The sequence below is a fragment of the Loxodonta africana genome, chromosome 10 (genome assembly GCF_030014295.1).
Source record: "Loxodonta africana isolate mLoxAfr1 chromosome 10, mLoxAfr1.hap2, whole genome shotgun sequence".
NCBI lineage: Eukaryota > Metazoa > Chordata > Mammalia > Proboscidea > Elephantidae > Loxodonta > Loxodonta africana.
Window position 1 is genome coordinate 8,959,958 of NC_087351.1, and position 26,800 is coordinate 8,986,757.

The window sequence follows — 26,800 nt, forward strand, 5'->3', positions numbered from 1 at the left end:
GAGAAAGCCTTCTCCTGGAACTGGGGCCCTGAATTCAGACTTCTAGCCTACTAGACTGGGAAAGAATAAATTTTTCTTTGTTAAAGCCATCCACTTGTGGTATTTCTGTTACAGCAACACTAGAGAACTAAGGCAATGAGATAAAACTAAAGGCCATAGTCTATATCATATCTCAAATAGATTGTACTTTCTTTCCTTTTTAAGTATACATAATTCAAATACAAGATGTTCATAAAATAGGTTAATAAATTTCTAAGTATGCCATATATTTCAAATAAGATATATTCCTTACATAAAATGACATGCAGGTAAATATTCTAAATTTAAACTAAAAACAATGAAATGTAAGAAAACAAGTTAAAAACTCTTCTAAATAAAAATTGGGTCAAAAATTAATTTAAAAAACTATAAAAGAAAATTAAAAAATAATGAAATGCGAATGCTACATGCAGAAATGAAGGTGATAGAAACAAAGAATGTCTTAGGAGAAAGGCATAACTTTGATTGTCTAATTATTAAAAACAATAGGGAAAATACATTAAGAATGAAACAGTTAAGGAAAAAATAGTATTAAATAGTGAAGATGAAACCATTTTCTAGCCCTTCTTCTAGGTGGCTAATCCTTTCTGGAAAACCAAAGCACGATCAAAGGAGGAAATTTTCTAAATATTTGTGAACTCGTACCTCAGCTTGACCCATAGCCCTTCAAGGCCACACTTCCGTGCACTTTCAGCAAGTTATCTCCCATTCTATGCACATTTAACCATAGGTTTTCTGAAAAACCTGGATTTCAAAAAGTATGCTTTTTTTTTTTTCATTTTTCAGATGAGGCATTAATATTATAAAGAGGTCAGCTTTTCCAAAATTAATCTACAAATACAGTCTAATGTTAATCAAAAGTACATGACTGGTAAAACTTCCAGTTATTGTGATGTGAAGAGGTTCGTGATTCCGCTTGCAATGTAAAAAAACAAAGAAAAGAAAATCAGCTACAGCAACAAAAACAAAAAACCTACCAAGAATAAAATTGGCCAAAATACTAAAAACCATCATTTCAGGTTCTGGGAAATTGAGCACAAGCAGTTAACAAATTGGAAAACATTTATTACTGAAAAATCACAGGAGCTTTGAGTAAGAACAGTTGGAGTCTGTGGCCTTCTTGCCTGAGGCTGCTCTTATATGACTCTATGCTACCACTAGTAGATGAGAATAGTAATTTTACCAGCATGTAGTTTGCCAAAAAAAGAGAAGCTTTATTGCCAGTAGGGTGGACTCAAATCTAAAGCTGTGGGGCAAAACACATGGCTTTGCTAGTTAAAACTGGTGGAATAGGTTGGGAACAAACCGTAAAAGCCTGTAGCTTTGCTAGTCTAATGATTCAGTCCCTGTTGAGGAGAGAAGCAGACCAGTATCTCTTTTAATGGATATATCATAGAAATGAAAGACGCATAAAAAGAATGATATATGCTCTCTAGGCAGCCCAGGGTGACTGGAAAACTATGCAGGCACAAGAAAGAACTGAACAAGTACAGTAAAAACTGAAGGCAAAGGGAGACAAGAAAGCTGGCTGCAGCTCTGACTACATTCCCAGATCAATATGCAGACCTGCTGATATAGTGAAGAAGCTTTATAGACTCCAGGTATTTGAGCATAATCTTTGTGAAACGCTTTGGCTAATCACTAAGCCATGCAGAAACACAGGTGACCCTCTAAGACACCAGGCTAAAAAGTAAATAAATAAATAAGAATAAAAATAAATTCAAAATAAATAGCAGAGCAGAGACATGAGTGGCTGCACATCACAGGGAAGATAGATTCCACAACTTACGTCCAGGCAGTTACTAAAAGAAAAGCAATAATCTTCAGAAAGATAAAACACAATCCAATGTCACAAATAAATAGGAAAGTGTGGCTCACTCTGGGGGGGGAAAGTTAATAGAAACTGACTCTTGGAGGACCCAGATGTTGGATTTAGCAGATAAATATTTGAAAACAGCTATTATAAAAATGCCACAGAAATAAAGGAAAATATGATAGATATGAGTCATTAAGATCTTTATAGGGAAATGGAAACTATAAAAAAAAAAGGTGGAAATATTCTCGAATTGAAAGCTACAACAACCAAAATGAAGAACGTACTAGATGAGCTCAAGAGGAACTTTCATATGTCAGAGGCAATAATCGATGAACTTGAGGATAGATCAATATAACGTGTCCAATCCAAAAAACAGGGGGGAAGAAAAAAAAAAAAAGATTAAAAGGAAATGAGCAGAGCCTCAGAGACCTGTGACATGATCAAATATTCCAAGATACATGTAAAGGGTATTACAGCAGGGGAAAAGTAATAAAATGGTGCAGGAAAAAAAATATTTGAAGAAATAATGGATGAAAGCTGCTGAAATTTAAATTAAAAAAATTAACCTACAGATTCAAGAAGCAAAGAACCCCTAGTAGGATAGCCACCAAGAGAGCTACATGTAGACAGTTCAGACTTCAAGCCACTAAAACTTAAAGACAAGGAGAAGATCATTAACCTAATTTAGGTGTCCACCTCAAGAAGCTACAAAATAAATAAATAAATAAAATAAACTTACAGTATAAGGAAGGGAATAATAAAAGATTAGAACTTAAATTTGTGGAATGGAAACTAGGAAAAGATTTAAGAAAATCAGTGAAAACAAAAGTTGTTTCTGTGAAAAGATCAGTAAAATTGATAATCATTTAGCTAGACAGACCAAGATTTAAAAAAAAGAGTATAAACTACCAAAATCAGAACTAAAAGGGGGCATAGCTACTGGAATCAAAAGGTTGGAAGGGAATGTTATGAACAACTTGATGCTAATATATCAGACAACTTAGATGAAATGGAGAGATTCCTGGAAAGATGCAAATTACGGAAATTGGTCCTCCTTATGTCAAGCAAAGTAACTGAATTAGCAATTATAAATCTTCTTTCAAAAAATAAAATAAATACCAGATCAAATGGCTTCATTATTAAATTCTATCAGAAATATAAAACCAAACCCAGTGCCATTGAGTCAATTCCGACTCATAGCGACCCTATAGGACAGAGTAGAACTGTCCCATAGAGTTTCCAAGGAGCGCCTGGTGGATTTGAACTGCTGACCTTTTGGTTAGCAGGAGTAGCAGTTAACCACTACGCCACCAGTGTATACCAATCCTACACAATGTCTTCAGAAAACAGAGGAGAAGAGATAACTTCCCTACTCATTTATGGGACAAGCATTGCTCTGATAACAAAATTACCTAACCATCTCAGGAAAGAAAGTGACACACCATATACCTCATGAACATAGATGCAAAAATTTTCAATAGAATTATTCATCATGACCAAGTGTGGTTTATCCCAGGAATGAAGAGTTGTTTTAACATCTGAAATCAGTAATGAAATACACTATATTAATGGAATAAAGAACAAAAACAATATGATTATAATAGCCTTAGGAAAAGAATTTGACAAAATTCCACATCCGTTTGTGGTAAAAACTTCTCAACAAAATCTGCTTAGAAGGAAATCACTGAGAGACAGTTGTGCATAAGTCTCATGCATTTCTGCATATCTTGCAAGAAAGTCACTGATTGTCTTTTTGTTTTGGATTATCTTTTCAAGGATGTTTGTATAGCAAACAAACCTGAAAAATAGAGAAAGTATCTCCTTCCAGAATAGACAACAGGGATCTTTACACATACAATTAAGAATAAGTCTCTCTCAGGAGCAAAGGTCAGGCATACTTTACTGCCCGTTATAAAATGTTTGGGCTTCCTTATATCAGGGCTCTTTTTGGTGACATAACCCACCGCATGTGTAGGCATCTATCACTTGGCCTTCTTTGCATCTTCTTCGGGCTCGAGGCACTAGTGCAAGGCAAGCTGATACTTTGGCAACAGCTATCTTTGTACGTATAGGGTCACCATGAGTCAGAATCTTCTCGACGGCACTGGGTTTGGTTTTTTGGTTTTTTATCTTTATACCTAATGAGGTCTTTTGTCTCTGAACCAGGAGTCTCCTGCCAGCACCCATAAAACTGTGGGAGGCTAATTCATTAGCTTGAAAATAGGGTAAAATCTCAGACTTTTACAATTCTTTAAAGGAATTTCTTAAATCTGATAAGACATTTACCGATAACTTACATCTACCGATAACAATACCATTTTGTTATATTTCCTATATATTTGTCCAAATCTCTTTGAATCTCATTTCTATTGCCAGGAATTATCCTAAAGATTAACTCAAGAGACAAAAAAATATATACATCAAGGTGTTTATTTTAGGATAAGCACAAAAGAAAGGGAAACAACTTAAACATTCTATGTTGGAATAAAAACGCAATAAATTATGGCCTTGCCACATGATGGAATATTATAATATCATTACAGAATTTTGAGTACAATGTTGCTACATGGAAAAACATATCTGTTATGTTGCTAAGTAGATGAAGCATCATAGATAATGATCATTTCATCTAGAGGGAAATTTACTTGGAGATACTGATTAAAAATATAGAGTCCTGTCCTCACCTCCCAGAGCCGCTAAGTTAGAATTCTGCATTTGTAAATAAGCACCGCTTGTGGTTCTGATGTGTATAGATAATTCACAATGAGATCTGATTATATAATACTACATATACACGAGAAAATAAACATTTCTATGCACTTGGATAAGTCATGAATTCAACAAAAAATTTCAACAAACTCTTTCATTCTCTGGTCATCATGCTGTGTTTCGATTTAAAACAAATCCTGACGGCATACCATCAGGTGTAAGGAATCCATCAAATTATTTCCACTTGTAGAAACAGGAAGTTAAAAAGTTCTTTTAATTTTTGAATTACTTGAAAAACTTGCATAGGGTTACAGTTTTTTAGCAATTTTTTTGAGTGGTGGTGGTTCTGTTAATGTGAGAAAGACAGAAAGATACAGGAGAAAGGGGCTATAATGATTGTGGAAGGTGTCACAATAGCTCGCTTAAAAATCAGAATTGGTTACATAATTTCTGAGGCCAAGTGTAAAATAAAAATGCAGTTCTCCTTGATCAATAATTTTGAAGAATTTCAAGACATCGACAGCAGAACATTAAACCAGGCATAGGACTCTTCTAAGCAGAGGGCTTTGTGTGACTGCCCAGATTGCTGCAACTGGTCCCTCATTAACACTCTGAGAGCAAGGTACCGTTTAAACAATAATTGTAGTCTAGCTTGTCATGTACTCACTGTCATTTTTACGGAACCGTTATGCATAGAGTTCTGAACGAGATTGCAAATGGTAAGTCTTTATAAAGGACGTGCATTTTTCAAGCACTCTTCCCTCAGATGACCTAATTACTACATCTCTTTTTCAAACCTAAAACATTTCTTGCATAGTTATTTAAATGCATCCCATGGAAATCTCTTTGCTTCCTTAAATAATCTTTTAAAAAATTTGAATATCTGTGTAATAAAATCCTTGTAAAAAACAAATGAGTATGAAGGTAAGGCAAATAATATATTTTAGAATGTTTGAGAAGATAAAAGCCATTTTTAGTCATTTGCTGAAGTCCCCCCCTCCATCCTCAATTATGCTAGGAAGCAAAGAATATTTTGGTGTCTCAGGAGTATTCATCCTCAGGTTTGAACTTTGAAACAAATTGAACTCTCTCAAGTTCCTTTCACTATAGGATTCTTTCCAGAGAAAGGAGACACTTTTCTCATTCACTGTAACGTTAGTGAAGTTTTCTCATGTGAGTTCTTCTATCACTGGTAGTAAATGCTGGTGTCCTCTGAATATGTAGTGTTGGTAAGTGTTTTCTAAATGCTGGAGTTAAAGATCTTTTACAGTCCATCTGAATATTAGGTTTTAAAAATCAGATAATGAGATTGGTTTACAAAAATAATAAATAAATATACACTGTCTTTCTTTTTTTCCCAATGTATGCTCAGTATGAGACTTGTAGAGAGAGTCTGGCTTTCAACTGTAACGGCTGTTCCTGTATCCATGAGTATCCAAGGAGACTGTCATGGAAATGCACAATGGGTGCACTTTTGTGTTTTCTTTTTTTGAATTATTTCTGTTTTTGTTCTTTATCCCCTGTAGTAAAATGGATAGTGAAGATATAAATTGACAAAAATAAACAATAAAATGTAATCCTACCATCACACAGTTGTGACCACACTGGTGGCAAGAACTAACATTTAAAAAAAAAAAAAAATTTTTATAAGGCATTAAATTTAAATCACATCAAAACATTCTTACAGTCATCCTATGAAATAAGTATCATTCCCATTGCACTGAAGAGGAAACAAGCTCACAGAGGATAATGTCAACTTTGTTAAGGCAAGAGTATTTTCTTTGAACAAAACCTGAGTCTTCAGCCTCCAGATCCCAGGAATCCCTCACACCATAGAAATTCAGAGTGGAAATGTATGTAAGATGCCTCACCTTCACTATCTGGTTCCCTCTCCTTTGCCTCCACCCCCATTATCACCACACATTTCATCATCCCTAGTTCCATCATAGCTTGTCATTTACATACATTCTCTGCCCCGAAATGGAACTGTCTACATCACCTTCATTATCTTTGATCTGACAGAATTGCTGTTTATTTATGAACATTAACTATTCTTACTTCATTCAATATCCAAGTCTAATCTCTCTAGAATTATTGTCTAAATCCAAATCATGTATGGATCTGTTAACATGTAAGGACACAGTTTCTATTAAGTGCTGGGGAAGCAGGCAGTTGTATTGGAAAGAGAATGACTTGAGAGGCAGAGAGATCTGAGTTTACTACTTACAAGTGGTACGATAGTTTACAAGATATACTATATTTCAGCTCTTCAATATTTCCATTTCTTCAACGGAGCTAATAGCTACCATACAGAGTTTTATGAAGATTAAATCAGAAGTCGTATCTAAAGCGCCAGAATGATTGACGTATAGTAAGTCATTAAAAAACATTATCTCCCTCTTTATGTCTTTTCTATTATACGTCAGTGAACTCTTGCCAGCCTCAACACAACCAAAACATTTAAATCACCTGTTATCCTAGTTTAGCACTTTAGCAACTGATGTTCACTAAATGATGTAGTAATATTGCTGTATTTTGGAGTATATTTTAAACGAAAGGAAAACTTATAAGTGTACTTTACAATAATTTTTTCTTTTTCTAAAACTGCATATAAAGCAATGTCAGACTTCCGGCCTAATCAGAGAAACAATATATTTTCCTGGATCTGAACAGTGTTCTTTTTTTTTTTAACCAACATTAAAAAATCAAGATATTTCCAATTTCTCTTAAAACTATCACAAATTAATAACACTGGGTATGCCTTCCCTTAGGACAAAAATTGACCAGCACGCCCAAGAAGCTGCCCCATCTATGTGGGATGTATCTCCTCCGTTTCTCTGCATGCCCGCCACAGCCTGCACCCAGGTGTGTTCACTCAGTCACCTGCTATGTCACTGTGTGCCCCTAAGATAATTGTAGCATGGGGGTGTTAGGGTGCATGGTTTTTTAAAAAAATTTTTTTGAGTGATTTTAGATTTACAGCAAGGTCGTAAGACAGCACGCAGAGTTCCTATTTCATTTTCTGTAATGTTATCTTCTTACATTCCTGTAGTACATTTGTAAAATCTAAGACTCTGGCCCTCCTGCCTCCCTCTTACAAGGACTGTTGGGGTTACACCGAGCACATCTGGATAACCCAGGTTAAATCTCCCCATCTCAAAACCCTTAATGTAACCACATCCATCTTGCCACGTAAAGCAGCGTATTCACAGGTTCTGGGGATTTAATATGTGGACCTCTTTAAAGATTTAATATGTGGACCTCTTTAGGAGGCCGTTATTCTCCCTACCACATTTATTTAGTGCAATTCAGCCCTCAGTGCCTGATAACACACGGTAAGTGTCATAATACTGGACGGGCAAGAAGGCGAGGTCTAATAGGCTATCCTGGGGCCTCTTGTCTAATCCGTGTGGCTGAGAATGCTACACCTGCCTGGAACATTATTGGAAGGTCTCTTCCTTTTCTGCCACATCTTAGAATCTAGTTCTCTGACGACCCCTTCCTTCTGTGCCACCACTGGCATGCAAAAGATTCTACCTGAAGTGGTTAGAAATTATCACCCTAAGCTGCCCTCTATGGGTAAGAATCCTTATTATTATTATTTTAGGGAAGAATGGAAAGCAGTATTATAACTTGCTTGTGTTTTTATCAGCCTGTGAGAAAGAAATTTTTGAGTAAAGATCCATTCACCTAAAGAGGGGAAAAATAATGCAGTTCTAAGACCTGCTTGTAAAAGTAAAAAATAAGTCTTTAAAAACAAAACTGAAGGATATCTCTAATTTCTAATGAAGGTAATAACATACCTCATTGACAGAGGGACTACCTAGGTGGTGCAAATGGTTAAGTGCTCGATTACTAGCCCAAAGGTTGGTGATTCCAACCCACCCAGAGGCACCTTGGAAGACAGGCCTGAAACCTGCCCAGAAGTACTTCTGAAAGGTCGCAGCCTTCAAAACCCTGTGGAGCCATCATCATCAGAATGCATGTGTCCCAGGATGTGGGATGTATTCATGTCACACTTGCCAAAGTCTCTCTCACAACGCTTTGCCTGTGCCTCAGTGACTTGAGGTGTTCATGAGGGTCCCTAATTTAGGATTATGTTCTGTGGGCCATGAGCCATTCACTCAGCTTTGCCCTTGTCTTGACTTACCCTCAAAGAGCATGCAATTAAGGTAACATGATTGTTTGAGAAAATCTTCAAAACCATTTTTACTAAGCAAGAGATGAGGGGATCACTATTATATCCAACCATTATACAAACCAGACCAACTTTAGTTTCTAGGAATTTTTAAATTGTGTACAAGTTTTCAGAACCATTTATTTTTTCAGTCATCCTAAACCAAAAACCAAACCCGTTGCTATCAAGTTGATTCTGACTCATAGCGACCCTATAGGACAGAGTAGAACTGTCCCATAGAGTTTCCATCCAGCACCTGGCGGATTTGAACGGCCAACTTTTTGGTTAACAGCTGTAGCACTTAACCACTATGCCACTAGGGCTCCCTCTAAGTCATCCTAGTAAAGGCTAACGAAGCAAAGATTCTTTTGTCACTATCAGAAGCTTTACATTTAGTTGCTAAAGACCACATTAATAAGTAATTTACTTAAATTTAGCTTTTAATGGCAAAAGAATAGACAGTAGGAAAATAGTGACATTCCTGAAAAACATACTATCACTTTTTTACTGTACTATTGTATTTCGTAATTACTCTGTTACTTCCCTGTCTCTATCTCCTTCATCAATGCCTTTATTTACTCTTAGCTTGTAAAGCCTATGAAATTAGATATTTATTCTCCTTAATAGTCTTAATTTCCAATCCTCATCCTTAATTTCCAATCCTCATCCTTCCTAATGCAGGTATTCTTATTGGGCAGCTGAATATCTAGCTAAACAATATATGCTTCCTTTCAAACAATCTTTTTAGAAGCATTTTACACTCAGGTAACATTATTATTGTAATTATCATAACTGCTTAAGGAATATGAACACCAGAAATCTTTCCATTTTCTGTCTTTTCATAGATATTTTGTACTGTAGCATTAGCTCATTAACATGGAACAATTGGGAAAAAAATGCTTTTTTTTTTTCCTGCCAGCAATTGAATAGAACCTTCATTTACCAAGACACACTACTATAATATCAGAGTGCAAGACACTAATTTTACTAGTGAAGAGAATCTGGATGAGATTCTACAGATGAGAAAGACAACTCTAAGGTTGCCTTACCTTATCCTGGAAAATATTTGTGAAGGTATTTAGTAAAAATGAATCACTTCTTCTGAGGAAAAGTAATTAACACAATCAATCATGTTCTCTTTATAGCCTATGGGTTCAGATTTCTGGTCTACCTGTGTTCATTTAAAAGTGTTTTAAGGTTTTAATATACAATACTCTGCTAATGTTAACTAGCAAAGGGAAAAAGTAAAAAGTGTTAAATTTTATTTCAAGTATGTAATATTTCAATGTTATAAAACTGTTGCAGAAACAGAAATTGCTCTTTCTCTATACATGGAATGAATAAAAAGCAATGTCTCTTTCGTAGTGTAATTTGGACACAACTACCCAATGTTCAAAATTAAGGGAAAAAATATATAACCATATCTTAAGAAGATATGGAAACCCTGGTGGCGTAGTGGTTAAGTGCTACAGCTGCTAACCAAAAAGGTCAACAGTTCGAACCTACCAGGCACTCCTTGAAAACTCTATGGGGCAGTTCTACTCTGTCCTATCGGTCGCTATGAGTCGGAATTGACTCAATGGCGATGTTTTTTTTTTGGGTTTTAAGAAGATATAGGATAATATCCAGAGTTATCACCCATTTATTGAGGGGAACTATATACCTAAACAAAACGAAACAAAAAACACATAACAACAGCATCAACTAGAGACTAGGTACTTGACACACAGGAATGTGTTACGAATTAATTAGAAAACTTTATAAAAGTTGATTGAGACATGAAAGATAGTATTACTTCTATGCATAATTAGACAAAAGGATATGTCATTATACTGAAAGAAAAAAAATAATTTTGAGAGTAGATTTGCAATGTTACTTAAAACAAGAGAAGGTCCATTGTGTGGCATCTGTCATGTGTGCCTTCAGATTTTCTCTCTATTTGTCTATACACTGCTTTGACCTTTACAGGTGGCATCAGTAAGCTCCCTTGCTCTCTAGCTTTTAGTTGGGTGAGGAGGGGCATCTGAAGAGGATCTGAGGGAGGGATTAGAGTAACATCAGCATATTTATTCTCCTGAATCCCTCCCTACACCGTCACCTTGGATTGGTTGTGTGACTCCACAGAAAATCTCAGCCTCGTACCCTCTTCACCCAGCCCTCTCTCTCTCCCCTTTTATGGAAATCTTCTTTCCCCTCACACATCAGGTATGGAAGTGATAACAGCACCCATTTTTACTAGCTTAAGCACTGAACTCTCCTGCTTTCCTTATTCTTTGCCCACGACTTCGTAGATGGATCCTGTACTAAATTCTCCTCATATTATCTTGAATATGCCATCTGCTTCTTCCTGAGACTTGGTCTAATGCATAACGTTATGAGATCATACAGCCTAGGGCCTCAACATCAGTTAAAGATAAGGATGGCATGATTCACCTTAACTATCTCTGAGTCACCAAATCAGAAATTTCCAAGAACAAGAGCTATCTGGTAAATTTTTTTTTTGATTCCTTTATATCAATATGTCTATCTGTCTATAACCCAGATGAGAAACTTTGCATAAACACAGCATGATATATTTGCAAATATTCTGAAACTCTTGGCAAGAATCCCAACTCAAGTGTATGTAAAACTTAGCTGTAGTGGCTACCCTGCCAAACTAGATGAGTCCACTCCCCCACAAACCCCAAATTTGGTTCAGATGTTGAGAATGATGATGGCCCCCTACACACACCAAGAGAAAATGAAAAGATTTATTACTTACATAATTGAAGCTTTTTGGGGGAGACCAAGGGAAGGAGACTACCTAAGATTTTTATTGTAGTTAGGTTGTAGAACCAGGGTGAGGTTTTACATTGTTTGGATCTATGGCTGGCATCAAAAGAGGGAACACCTGAACTTTCTTTGCAGCTTGCCCATATGTGGGGCAGAGGGGAAAAGGGAGAAGTGAGACTTAAAAACTGTTAGCAGTTAAACATCAAAAAAAAAAAAAAAGGAGTCAGACTCCTTACTACATTAAAACCAAACCAAATCCACTGCTGTCAAGTCAATTCCAACCCATAGCAACCCTATATGACAGAGTAGAACTGCCTCATAGGGTTTCCAAGAAGCACCTGACAGATTCAGACTGTCAACCTTTTGGTTATCAGCTGTAGCTCTTAACCACCACACCACCAGGTTTTCCACCTTACTACGTTAGCAGTCAGCTAATTTTAATCCAAACATATTTTGTGTAAGCATCATCTCTTCAGCCTACTTCACAATCAGAAACCTATAAATCACGCTCCTTTGTTGAAAGATTCCTTTTCCTTCAGAGAATGTATCTCATTTATAGGCATGCATTACTTATTCTTAAAGAGCAACATAATTGTATTTAAACAGATACCATCCCCATAAAAGCGAGGACTCAGGGACCAAGAATACTAAAAATAGTACCACTTCCAAACTTAAAACAATGACAAGAAAAATTGTGGACAGTCTTCAAATTCACATTATTATTATTAATGTTATTACTATTATTTGATCCTGTCAGAAAGCTGAAGTCACAGAGCCATCAACTAACCTGAAATCTAAAAACAGACAGATGACTCCCAAGAGAGACAGGCCAGAGTCACTTGATTCCCTGGAGAAGATGCCTCTGAATTACAGTAAGAAGAAATCAGCTTAAAATTTTTAACAAATTGATAAAGGATAGGTATGAACCAGCAAAATGATGTATGATGTCCAAAGGCATGATGGGAATTTAGACATTTTTTTTCCAGATCATTCCTACTATTCAGAGCAGAATGACTGAATTTCTCTTGGTACTCTGTCTGCATTCTTTCTGGGTTCAAGTTGCCTTTGAATCCATTCTGGGAGATACTGGGGTGAATAGGGGAGGAAGTCACTTCTGGCTTGGTCTTACTTCAAGTTCTGATTTCCTGTCCCAATACACATAGTACTATAGCTCAGATAGCTATTTTGTGCATTATGTCCAGGGTTTTGGGGGTTCTCAGGGGGGAGAGACAAGGTAGAGCATGCTTACTCCATTTTGAGTGGAGCTATAACCATCTATTATACATGTTAAATTCATGCAAATCAACTTTATTAGCATAAACTAATGTAACTATTTTTGTTTTGCTTCACATGCTTAATACATTGTATTTGTCTGGTAATCATCATCAGAAGTAGTAATAATAATAAAAATTCCCTATATAAAATTTTGCACATAAACCATATAATTTAGAATTTTTTTCAACAACTCTGAACAGTATATTATTAAGCTTCTTTCCAGAGAGCAAATCCAATTTAGAGAATTTATTTCTTCTCAACTTCACTCAACTAGTAACTATCGAAGCCAAGTCACAACCAGGTTTTTTTGACCAAATGTTCATTTTTCCTCTAGTGTTACATACATGATCATTTTCAACAACTTCAGAGAAGACAGAAAGCAGCAATACTGAAAGCAGTGAGAGTAACAGCCGTAGTAGATCAAAGTCTTTTGTGAATCAGTCAATATTACAAGTATTCCTCTAATCTGGCACTCTGAGATTAGTGTCTTTTTATGAGCTAGACAATAAAAAAATGTATCAAAAACCTTTAGGAGAGTTAATACAGGCTTTCGACAAAAACAGAATACTATTAATATGTTAAATAAGAAGCCACATGAATTATCCGAACTTCTTATTCAAATACTAAATACTGTTGAATGGCTTGAAAAGGAAGTTAGCAGTGTGAGCAAATAGCCTACCAAATTCCTTAGAGCCAATGAGATATTCTCTAAAAAAGGAAAAGATTCTGTGTCTTTAAAAAAAAAAAAAAAATAGAGGCTTTTGATGAGTCTGCAAATATATTTAATTAGCTGTACATGGGATAATGAAAATTATATAATACATATATATATTTCAATTTAGTAATGACATTTGGTCAGCAGTAAAATCTTTTCCATAGTATTTGAGAAAACACCTTTTTCTACCCAGTGTCTTTCCTACATGAATAACAAAACCAAAACAAACACACACACACACAAATAGAACAGAAAACAACAGGGAATTGTGATCACATTCTGTATGTGGGAGGTGTTCTACTAACGTGCACAGTGCTGTAGGGGCAGGTAGAAGAGGGGCTGTGTAAATAGTACTTTCTGCAGTTAATAACCAAAAACAAAGAACAAAAAAACCCACTGCCATCGTGTCGATTATGACTCATAGTGACCCTACAGGACAGAGTAGAACTGCCCCATTGCATTTCCAAGGAACTGCTGGTAGATTCAAACTGTCAAGCTTGTTTTTTTTTGGCAGCTGAGCTCCTAACCCCTGCGCCACCATAGTGAAGTCTATATTGTATCTGGTCAGAGATGAGAAGTCAGGGAGTACCTACACCTCAATCAAGAAAAACTGCTAGAGGAATGCCTCCTAGGGGCTGAAAATTGAGCTGGGAGCTAGTTGTGCTCCTCAACAGGTCTTCCAGGCAAATATTTGAAAAACTCTGACAACACCAAACTATTAGGTTATCAGTTTTCAGTACAATAAACATAAAAATCTATTATGTGGAATATTTGGATGGCAAGAACATGTTATCATATGATATATATGTAAAATCTTCAGCTTATTTTATACTTAAAAAATATGCTATATGAAATTATAATGATTTGCTGTACAGATGAAAGAGCACAGGCATATTATCTTATTTTTATTGAAGCCATCTGGCAACTATTCCAAGTGACCTATGATCAAGTCCAAGGACATATTACTTACACTGTCTCTTAACAAAACTACATGTATATAAATATCTCTTTATTTAGAAGTAGAAAATCAGTCATTCAAAGTACAGTATATGTGAAAATTACTTTAACTCCAGGAAAAGGGAAGATTTTTTAAACTTCCAGAGAAAACATATACTTACACCTTCAGCTGAGTTCAGAAGTATGTCGCTTCGACAAAAAAAGGGCAGAAATTTATAAAAGTAAATCCGAAATGAAGGCAAAATAAGAGAATTGATTAAAAAAAAAACAAACAATGTCATAAGGAATTCCAATTTTCAAAAGAAATTCCAATTTTCAAAAGAAATTACAATCCATCTTGGATTGAATTAGACAAGGAATTGGTACTGCTGAAAATTAGATCAGTGAAATGTTTGGTCATTAAAATATTGCCCAAGATTTAGGAAATAATGGGAGAAAGTGACAGATGAGGAATATATTGAAAGAGAGCAAGCATAAAAGTTGTTATTCTTCATGAGAAAAAAAAACTTGAATAATTAAACAAAATCAACAATAAAAAGATATACTTGAAAAATTTTTTGAAGCTGAAAGAATGGCTATAATTACTGAAATAAAGTAATGCATGCAGTGAAATATTAACATATATTTCTCCATATTAATTTCATCTAAAGTAGAATTAAAGAAAATAACAATACACATGAGAAAAAGAAAGTTATTTTTATGCATACTAGATAAGAAAATTAAACACAAAAAGTTGTAACAGTATAACACATACACCCCCAAAAATGTTGCACTAAAATGTGAAGGACAGACATTACGGTTTCAGTCATCAAGCACTGGGTTTACCCTCACATTATATACAGGTATGAAAGTGGACAATGTGTACGAAACCACTTTTTTTCAGGTATTGCACAGACAACAGCTCAAGACTGATGTTCTTGAGACAGAAGCCTAACCTATCAGAAAGTCAAAGTCAGATTGACTATCAGAAAGTCAATCTGACTTTCTGCCTAGAAGTGATTTTCCACACTGTGGAATCAAGAAGTGGAGTCCAAGGAAAAACCCTTGGTTGCACTTCGCAGAAGAAACATGGCTTACACAGAGAAAAAAACTGAAATTAGGGTCAGCAATGGCAACTGGAATTTGCCAGACAAGCTACTAGAAAGGAAAAAAACAACCAAACCCGCTTGTCATCAAGTTGATTCAGAGTTAGAGCGACTCTGGAAAGGAAGGAGCTCTAAAAGCTGCACTGGAGGTTGCCTCAGATCACTGGCCAAACCCTAAGCCATGCATTTCAGGCAAGAGTCTGTGAATCCTGGAAAATGGCAGCTCCTGGAAGATTTAGAATGGAAGAGATTTGAGAGGGTACACAGTGCTGGAGAAATGATGCCCCTGCTCAAATCCACCTAGAAAAGTGAGAATTTTCTGAACAACCAGGCATTCAGTTTAGACTCCAGAAAAACTAGTGAGGGCTATGACAAATGCAAAGCCAAAATCGTCCTAAAACAAGCTTGACGAGATCAGGAAGCTCCATCACTTACATAACAGCCTACCAGAACAAAGTCAGCATGCTTTTTTAGATGAAGATACAGAGAAGAAACTCTTCTGTGCACCTATCACACTGTTCATTATGCAATGAAAATTTAAAAGAAATGCAAAAAGCATAAAAATGTGACACTTCATCAAGAAAAAAATGAAGACAATAGAAGCAATCCTACAGATGACTCAGATGTTGGACTAAGCAGGACTTTGTTGTTGTTCTTAGGTGCTGTCAGTTCTACTCATAGCGACCCCACGTACAACAGAAAAAACACTGCCTGATCCTGTGACATCTTTATAATCATCACTGTATTTGAGCCCATTGCTGCAGCCGCTGTGTCAACCCATCTCCTTGAGGGTCTTTCTCTTTGTCTCTGACCCTCTACTTTACCAAGTATGATGTCCTTCTTCAGGGACTGACCCCTCCTGTTAACATGCCCAAAGTACATGAGAAAAAGTCTCACCATCCTTGCTTTTAAGGAGCATTCTGGCTGTACTTCTTCCAAGACAGATTTATTTGTTTTTCTATCAGTTCATGGTGTACTCAATATTCTTACTAACACCATAATTCAAATGTATCAATTTTTCTTTGGTCTTCCTTATTCATTGTCCAAATTAGCATGCATATGAGGCAATTGAGAACACTATGCCTTGGTTCAGACACACTTTAGTCCTCTAGGTGACATCTTTACTTTTTAACCACTACTCATCTGTCAGTTTGTCATACTGTTGTGGCTTGTGTGTTGCTGTGATGCTGTGATAGGCACTGGTATTTCAAATACCAGCAGGGTCACACTTGGGAGATGGGTTTCAGCGGAGCTTCCAGACTAAGACAGACTGGGAAAAAAGACCTGGATAAATATTTCTGAAAAAATTGGCCAGTGAAAACCTCATGGACAGCAGTGGAACCTGTCTGATATAGTGCCAGAAGATGGGCCCCTCAGGTTGGAAGGCACTCAAAATAAGACTGGAGAAGTGTTGCCTCCTCAAAGTAGAGTCAACCTTAATGACATGGATGGAGTCAAGCGTTTGGGACCTTCGCTTGCCGATGTGGTACAACTCAAAATGAGAAGAAACGTCTGCAAACATCCTTTAGTAATTGGAATGTGGAATGTACAAAGTGTGAATCAAAGATTTTGGACAAGAGCTGCCCATTCGGTCTCATACACCTGATTGAACTAAGAAGCCCATTCCTCACATGTATTATTTTTTGTTTTATAGTCCTGTCTAATCTTTGAAGAGTAGACATCTAGGTCAATTGGCGTAACAAAGTTTATTAAGAAAATGTTCTACAATGCACTTTGGTGAGTTGTGTCTGGGATCTTAAAAGCTTGCAAGCAGCCATCAAAGATACATCAATTGGTCCCTTCCCACTTGGAGCAGAGGTGAATGAGGAAAACTAAAGACACAAGAAAAATATTAGCCCAAAGGACTAAGGGACCAAATGAGCCAGAGACTCCACCAGCCTGAGACCAGAATAGCTAAATGGTGCCCGGCTACCGCCAATGACTGACCTGACAGGGAACACAATGGAAAGTCCCAGACAGAGCAGGAAAAAAATGTAGAACACAATTTAAATTCATGTAAAAAGTCCAGCCTTAAGGGTCTGACAGACACTGCAGGAACCCCAGAAACTATGGCCCCCAGAAGCACTATTTACCCAGATCTGAAACTAGTCCTGAAGACAGTGAGTTTTATAGAGTAAAAAGAAAAGATAATAAGACAGTTGCTTATTGGCAAGTAATCTATTAAGGCAGGATTTTTGCAAATGGGAGACTTTCTAACTGGTCATCAGGACATATGGCCATACTTTTTAGGTTCAAGGTGCAATTGAGCAGTTTGAGGACATTTCAAAAGAGGACGGCGTGCTAGCAAACCTTTAAAACTGAGGTACTTGCTATAATAAAATGTCTGACATGAGGTCTGAATCAAAACTCCATTTTGTTACAAGCTCCTGCTTCTGTATTCCTGGGAATGTAACCTTGGCTTCTTCCCATTCATAATCATATGGTCTTGGGTCTCTGGCTAGGTGGAACCAAAGGAGCATGACCCCATATCAGTCCTTTTATTTAAGCAGCCTGGCTTTTGCCCTAAGCAATTCCTAAGTAAATAACGGTGGGGGTCAGGAACGCAGTTTAGCATCTCTTAGTAAGTGTGGAGATCAGTAATATGATTGTAAGAGACTATGAAAGCACTCCTCTCCTTCCAGCACTTTAGAGATTCCTCCCTTCTCTGTTTCTTCAATTCATGAATTGTACTACAATCAATAAATCTCTGCTTTTACTTTAACAGGGTGAGTGCTCTTAGTCTTTGTCATTCTCTGGTGTCAGATGCATGGTATTTAAAGTGCATTATCAGTAGCACCCAGGACACCATGCACATCAGACCTGAGGTACTAGCAGAGTTGTTTGAGCTCAATGTTCTTCCCTAATCCCGGGAGTCGCCCCAGGCAAAACGCCTCTCGAATTGAGCTCCGCTTCCTTGCATTGAGTTCTTTGAGATTTATTGTTGTCCATCTTTTATCTGTTTTCTGTCTCCATTTGGAAACCCTTGTGGCATAGTACTTAAGCGCTAGAGTCGCTAACCAAAAGTCTGCTAACCAACAGTTCTACTCTGTCATATAAGGTTTCTATGAGTCAGAGTTGACTTGATGGCAATGGGTTTGGGGTTTTTTTGGCTTTCGTCTCCATTTGCACTTTTGTTTTGGGTTCATGTCCTGGATATTTTGATGAGTTTGTTGCCAAATTAAGTTTGGGGTGGCAGTTGCTATGGTTCTCCCAGGTCTGATAAACCAATAAATCAAACTTGGGCACAGGTGGACCTTTTAAAAGCTGTTTGGGCAGTCACCACCTGCTACAAGTGGTTAAAGACTCCTATGTCAGGATAAGCCAGATGAGAGGTAGATCAGGGCATTAGACATTCTGCTGGCTGCAGGCAAACACTTGCTCACTGAAAGGTAAACATCGATCTAGCAAGACACTAGTCTAACCCTGCATGCACCCCAGTAGGATTATAATATATTCTGGGAGAGTCAAGGTTCCAGTCCACTAAGTTCAAATTTGCTTTCTCTTTCTTAAGTGCACATTAAGGTTTCAGCACACATTTAGGTTTGGTGCACATTAAGGTTTTCAGTTCACATTCAGGTTTTGACCCTGCATGCAGTTTACTGTTTTGGTAAAATGGGGAATGCTAGCTCTAAGGATTTGATGAGGCTGCCTTCAGGCACTCCAGCCTCTTGTATGAACAAACATTTTGGCCCTCGCACCCAACTGTTTTGGGAATGCTGGCATGCCTTTACTAGAGACAGTTTAGAAAATTGGTGGCCATTATGGGGCTTTTTTGAGCTAAATAAACTAATTTTTCTGTGCAGTAAATTAGAAAACAAAGGCACCTAGATTTGGCAACCACAATGGGATGCATATTTTGATTGGAATATGGAAGTCTTTAAAGGGCACCAAGAAAGCAGAATGGCTTCCACATAAGATACCAACTCCAAATTAAACAAATTAAGGTATTGCAATGTCAAAATTCAGCCCCTATCCCCTCTGCTCCATTGGTAGCTGCTACTCCCTTGTATCCTCCTTTACCTTCTTATTCCTCTGACAACACTTTATCTGAGCTATCTTTCCAACAAAATGAACTGATAAACCTCTGTCTGAAATCCCCTTTAAAATCTGTCCAAATATGGGTGCAAATGATCTTCATTGTATGACTTTCATCCCTTGGGCAGGCTCAGAATTGCATAATATTGTGAAGGATTTTCTTCTCTGACAATTCAGAAAGAATAAAACCAATGCTTCAAACTACTCCTGACATCATTGATAAATGAACTTGGATTTGGTTCCCTGATCAGGGTTGCTGGTTTCGGGTTCATATTTAAAAACTCTATAAGCTTTAATACAGTCAGTTCCTGGGTTACCAAAAAGATCTGTTCCTGACTGTGTCTTTAAGTCTTTAAGTCATATTTGCAGGCCGATCAGAACAGGTGTGAACAGTTCTTATTCAGCCTTACTTCAGCGCAAGAAAAGTCTTGAAGACATTTCAATGATCTAAAGGCTGCATGTGCAGCCAGTGAAAGTGATTGTGATGAAGTATTTGTTGCAGGAAGGGATTGGCTCAGTCGTTTAAAAGTGAGGGCAAATCTACATAACATTTAAGGGCAAGTATGAGTTTTCTATAGATCAGGTGTTTATAGCCCGGGGACTGTCTGTATACTAGATGTAACTTGAAATTTCAGTCACTGCCTTAAGAAAACAAGTTCCCATTTGTTTGGTCTTTTTCCTTCCACTTTGAGAAAATGAATTTCCATTTGCACTGTCTTTACTTTCTTCTTTAGGATCTTTTGTTTGGTGCTCAGGCTGCCAAAGGGCCTGAGATCCCTCCATCTGAGGGTCTGGCAAACTGTTTTTTCTTTTTTTTTTTTAATTAGTCAATCTTATTGCTGTAGACATTTTAAGAAACTAAATTCCCTATTTTGTTTATCTTGTAGAAGCCTGATTTTTGTGCTGGCCTCAGAGACAGGTGAATTTATGCAGTTTTTCTGTCTTGCTTTGTGTCTAAGTTTCTGTCTTGTATCAAGATGGATGGCATCACTGGCAGCTGCTGTTTTTCCTGAGGCTGTCTTAAAATCTTGGTTCTTTTCCCTTCCAAGAAAAGCTGCTTCTTGCCCCTGCCTCGTGATCTTGGCTTTTAGTAGCTACACTGAGAAACTTTGATATAAATTAGTATAATGAAAAGTGTACTAAAAGAAAAAACAAACAAAAACAAGATGGATTGTTTATTTTGATTGGTATAACAAGGTGTTAAAAAAGACAAATTATTCTAAATTGCTCTTTAAAGCTTGCAGAAGATAGCAGTATGAAATGGAATATTCTCTTACCTCTGGATGGTATTATTAAACTAGATTATAATATTTCTTCAAAGAACTTCCTCCAATTGGTTAGATAATAAATAAGCCTTGTATAAATTTAGTAGTCTGAATATTTCCTGGAATTAATGAAAGTGAATGCATCTGACAAAGGTTTTTATGTTCAGTAGTATGTCCATCTTAAAAGCAAAACCCCCCTAAGTGACTTAAGCTAGATATTGCATAAAATGTGTTTTATTTAAGGAAAAAGGATAATTTCCTCTTAAAGTAAAACTAGCAGTTCCAGAATGGGAAAGGAGAGGCTTAAGACAAACCTTGGGGGGAAAAATGGTTAGCCAAGAATTAATGGGTTCATTTACAAAATTCCTGAAGAGTTGTGTTAATTACTGGATAAATACAAGGCTATGATAAAGAGATGGAAAACTGCTTACCAAGCAAATAGTAAAGAATGTTATTTTAGGTGCCATCAAGTCAGATCTGACTCATAGTGACAGAATGAAAGACTGCTCTGTACTGTGCCATCCTCACAATACTATGCTTGAGCCCTTGGCTGTAGCCACTGTGTCAATACATCTCATTGAAGGTCTTCATTTTTTTTGCTGAGCCCCTACTTTACCAAGCATGATGTCCTTCTCCAGGGACTGGGCCCTGCTGATAACATGTCTAAAATAAGTCAGACGAAGTTTCACCGTCCTTGCTCCTGAGGAGGATTCTGGCTATACTTCTTCCAAGACAGATTAGTTCATTCTTCTGGCAAAAAAGCAGTCTGTGATATATTCAATATCCTTCACCAACGCCGTAATTGAAAGGCATTAATTCTTTTTTGGTCTTCCTTATTTATTGTCCAGCTTTCACATGCATATGATGCAATTGAAAACATCATGGCTTGGGTCAGGCACTCCTTAGTCTTCAAGGTGACATCTTTGCATTTTAGCACTATAAAGAAGACTTTTGCAGCAGATTTGCCCAGTGCAATGAGTCGTTTGATTTCTTTTTATTATTGTTATACTTCAGATGAAGGTTTACAGAACAAACTAATTTTTCATTAAGCAGTTAGTACACATATTTTATGACGTTTGTTAACAACCCCACGACATGTCAACACTCTCCCTTCTCAACCTTGGATTCCCTATTACAGAATTTCCTGTTCCTCCTGCCTTCTACTCCTTGCCCCAGGACTGGTGTGCCCCTTTAGTCTCATTTTGTTTTATAGACCTATTCAATCATTAGCTGAAGGGTTATCCTCAGAAGTGACTTCATTACTGAGCTGAAAGAGTGTCTGGGGGTCATACTCTCAGGGCTTCCCCAGTCTCTATCAGGCCAGCAAGTGTGATCTTTCTTTTTGACTTAATATTTTGTTCTACATTTTTCCTCAGCTCTGTCTGGGACCCTCTACTGTGATCCCAGTCAGAGCAGTCAGTGGTGGTAGCCGGGCAGTTGTACTGGACTCAGTCTGGCGGAGGCTGTAGTAGATGGGTCCCTTAGTCCTTTGGACTAATCTTTCCCTTGTATCTTTGGTTTTCTGCATTCTTCCTTGCTCCTGAAGGAATGATACCAGTGGAGAATCCTAGATGGCTGCTCACTGGCTCTTAAGACCCCAGGTGCTACTCACCAAAGTAGAATGTAGAACATTTCTTTATAAACTATGTTATGCCAATTGAGCTAGATGTTCCCAGGGACCATGGTCCCCACAGCCTTCAGCCCAGCATTTCGGTCCCTCATGGAGTTTGGATGTGTCTATGGAGCTTCCAAGACCTTGCCTTGTACAGGTTGTGCTGACTTCCCCAGTATTGTGTGTTGTCTTACCCTTCACCAAAGTTTCCGTTCCCACCCCTCCCCTCCCTTGTAACCATTCAAAGACTGTTCCTTTTTGTGTGTAGTAAACCTTTTCCTGAGTTTTTACAGTAGTGGTCTCATACAATATTTGTCCTTTTGTGACTTATTTCACTCAGCATAATGTCCTCCAGTTGCATCCATATTATGAGATGCTTCACAAATTCATCGTTGTTCTTTATCATTGCATAATAATCCATTGTGTGTATGTACCATAGTTTATCAATTCCTCTGTTGATGGGCATCTAGGTTGTTCCCATCTTTTTGTTGTTGTGAACAATGCTGCAATGAACATGAGTGTGCATATGTCTATTCATGTGATGACTCTCATTTCTGTTGGATATAATCCTAGGAGTGGGATTGCTGGTATTTCTATTTCTAGCTTTCTAAGGAAGTGCCATATCATTTTCCAAAATGGTTGTATCATTTTGCATTCCCACCAGCAGTGCATAAGACTTCCAATATCCCTGCAGCATCTCCAACATTTGTTATTTCCTGTTTTTTTTCATTCATGCCAGTAATGCTGGGGTGAGAGTGTATCTCATTGTAGTTTTGATTTGCATTTCTGTATGGCTAGTGATGGTGAGCATTTCTTCATGTGTCCACACCTTGAATGTCTTCTTTGGCAAATATCTCTTCATTTCCTTTGCCCACTTTTTAAATAGGTTATTTGTCTTTTTGTTATAGAGGTGTTGGATTTGCTTGTAGATTTTAGAGATTAGACCTTTGTCTGGTTCGTAATAGCCAGAAATTTTTTCCCCATAGGGTTCTATTTTTACTCTTTTGGTGAAGTCTTTTTGATGAGCATAAGTGTTTAATTTTTAGAAGGTCCTGGTTATCTAGCTTATCCTCTGGAGCTTGTATGTTGTTGTTTGTGGTTTGTATCCTGTCAATTCTGTGTATTAGGGCCTCTAGCGTTGATCCTATTTTTACTTCTATGAACTTCATAGTTTTGGACTTTATATTTGGGTCTTTGATCCATTTTTAGTTATTTTTTTAATATGGTGTGAGGTTTGGGTCCTGTTTCATTTTTTTGCAGATGGACATCCAGCTTTGCCAGCACCATTTGTTGGACTTTGGGCCCTTGTCAAAGATCAGGTGACCACAGGTGGATAGATTTACATCTGGGTTCTCAATTCTGTTCCACTGATCAATGTATCTGTCCTTGTACCAATACCAGGCTGTTTTGACTACCATAGGTGTATAGTAGGTTCTGAGTTCAGGTAGTATGAGTCCTCCTACTTTATTCTTCTTCAATAGCACTTCACTTATTCAGGGTTTCTTCCCATTCCATATAAAGTTAATGATAAGCTTTTCCATCTCTTTAAAGAACGTTGTTGGTATTTGGATCGGTATTGCATTGTATTTGTAAATCACTTTGGGTAGAATTGTCATCTTCACAATGTTGAGTCTACCTAGCCAAGAGCATGGTATGTTTTTCTATTTATGTAAATCTCTTTTGGTTTCTTGCAGTACTGTTTTGTAGTTTTCTTTGCATAGGTCTTTTACATCCCTGGTTAGATTTATGCCCAAGTGTTTTATTTTTTTAGGGGCTATGGTTTTTTATTATAAATGATATTGTTTTCTTGATTTCCTTTTCATTGTTCTCTCTATAGGTGTATAGGAATCTGACTGATTTTTGTATGTTTATGTTGTATCCTGCTGTTCTACTGAATTTTTCTATTAGTTCGAGTAGTTTTCTCATGGAGTATTTTGGGTTTTCTATATATCATATCATCTGTGATTAGGGAGAGTTTAAATTCTTCATTACCAGTTCGAATGCCCTATATTTCTGTTTCTTGCCTTACAGCTCTAGCTAGGACTTCCAGTACAGTGTTAAACAGGAGTGGTGATAAAGGGCATCCTTGTCTTGTTCTTGTTCTCAAGGGGAATGTTTTCAGCCTCTCTCCATTAAGAGAGGTTTTGCATAGATGCCCTTTGTCATGTTCAGAAATTTCCCTTCTATACCTATTTTATTGAGTTTTTTTTTTTTTTTAAATCAGGAATGGGTATTGGATTTTTTCAAATGCCTTTTCTGCATCGATTGAGATGATCATGCAATTCTTTTCTTTCCTTTTATTTATTTGGTAGATTACATTGATTGATTTTCTTCTGTTGAAAAATCCTTGCATACCTGGTATGAATCTTACTTGGTCGTGGAGTGTTATTTTTTTGATATGATGCTGAATTCTATTGGCTAGAATTTTGTTGAGAGTTTTTCCATCTATATTCATGAGAGAGATTGGTCTGTAATTTTCTTTTTTTGTGGTGTCTTTGCCTGGTTTTGGTATCAGGGTTTTGCTGGTTTCATAGAATGTATTTGGAAGTATGGCTTCCTTTTCTACGTTCTGAAATAGTTTGAGTAGTACTGGTATAAGCTCTTCTCTGAATGTTTGGTAGAATTCTCCACTGAATCCACCTGGGCCAGGGCTTTTTTTTATTGGGAGTTTTTTTTTTTTTTTAACTACTTTATCAATTTCTTCTCTTGCTATGGGTCTGTTCATATTTTCAACATCATTTTCTGATAATTTGTGTAGGTAGTGTGTGTCTAGAAATTTTTCCATTTCCTCTAGGTTTTCATATTTGTTGTAGAACAGTTTTTCATAATATTCTGTTATGATCCTTTTTATTTCAGTTGAGTTTGTTGTAATGTCCTCCATTTTATTCCTTATTTGGGTTATTTGTGTCTTCTCCTATTTTTCTTTTGTCAGTTTGGCCAGTGGTTTCTCAGTTTCATTGGATCCTTTCAAAGAACCAACTTTTGGTTTTGTTGATTCTTTGTATTGTTTTTCTGTTCTCCATTTCAGTTGTTTCTGCTCTTATCTTTATTATTTCCTTTCTTCTGGTGGCTGTGGGCTTCTTCTGCTGTTCTCTTTCTCTTTGCTGAAGTTGTGTAGCTAATGTTTTGATTTTGTCCTGTTCTTTTTGGATGTGTGCATCTGTTGTTATAAATTGACCTCAGTGAATGCCTTTGCTGTGTCCGAAAGGTTTTGGTACGATGTGTTTCCATTCTTTTTCAATTCTAGGAATTTTTTTATTCCAACTCTGATTTCTTCTATTACCCAGTAGTTTATAAGCAGGGTGTTATTCAGTTTCCATGTAATTTATTTATTTATTTCCTTATTCTTCCTGTTGTAAATTTCTACTTTGATGGCATTGTGGTCAGAGAAGATACTTTGTATTATCTCAATGTTTTCGATTTTGTTGAGGGTTGCTCTGTGGCCTAAGATGTGGTCTATTTTAGAGAACGTTCCATATGCATTGGAAAAGAATGTGTACGTTACAGCTGTTGGGTGGAGTGTTCCATATATGTTTGTGAAGTCAAGTTGGCTTATCATGCGCTTTAGCTCTCCTGTATCTTTGTTGAGTTTCTTTCTAGATATTCTGTCCTTTGTGAGAGTGGTGTGTTGAAGTCTCCTACTATTATTGTTGAACTGTCAATATCTCTTTCAGTCCTGTTAGAGTTTGTTTTATGTATTTTGGAGCCCTGTCTTTGGGTGTATAGATGTTTATTATGGTTAAGTCTTCAAGATGGATCATCGCTTTAATCATTATATAGTACCCTTCTTTGTCTTTCATTGTGGATTTTGTTTTAGAGTCTATTTTATCTGAGATTAGTATTGCCATTCCTGCTCTTTTTTGGTAGTTATTTGCTCAATATATTTTTCCCATTCTTTGATTTTTAGTAAATTTATATCTGTTTCTAAGTTGTGTCTCTTGTAGACAGCATATTGATGGGCTCTGTTTTTTTATCCATTCTGTCACTCTCTGTCTCTTTATGGGTGCATTTGGGCCATTTACATTCAGCGTAATTATTGATACATGTGTTTACTGCTGTCATTTTGTAGTGCTTTTTTGTTGTGGTGCTAACATTTTATTTTGCCTTTTACTCTCCTGTGCTGAGTTCCTTTTGTTTGTGGGTTTCTTTTTCATTTCTTTTGTTTTTGTAGATTTTCTTTTTATTGAGATTATGTTTTTCTTCTTTATTTTGATGAGTAGGCTTGTTAACTTTCTTTGTGTTTACCATGAAATTTACCCTTATTGAACCAGTCTATTTTTACTTAGTATCACCTTGCCTTCCTCTCCATTAGAAAGTTCTATACCTATACCATTTATTCCCTC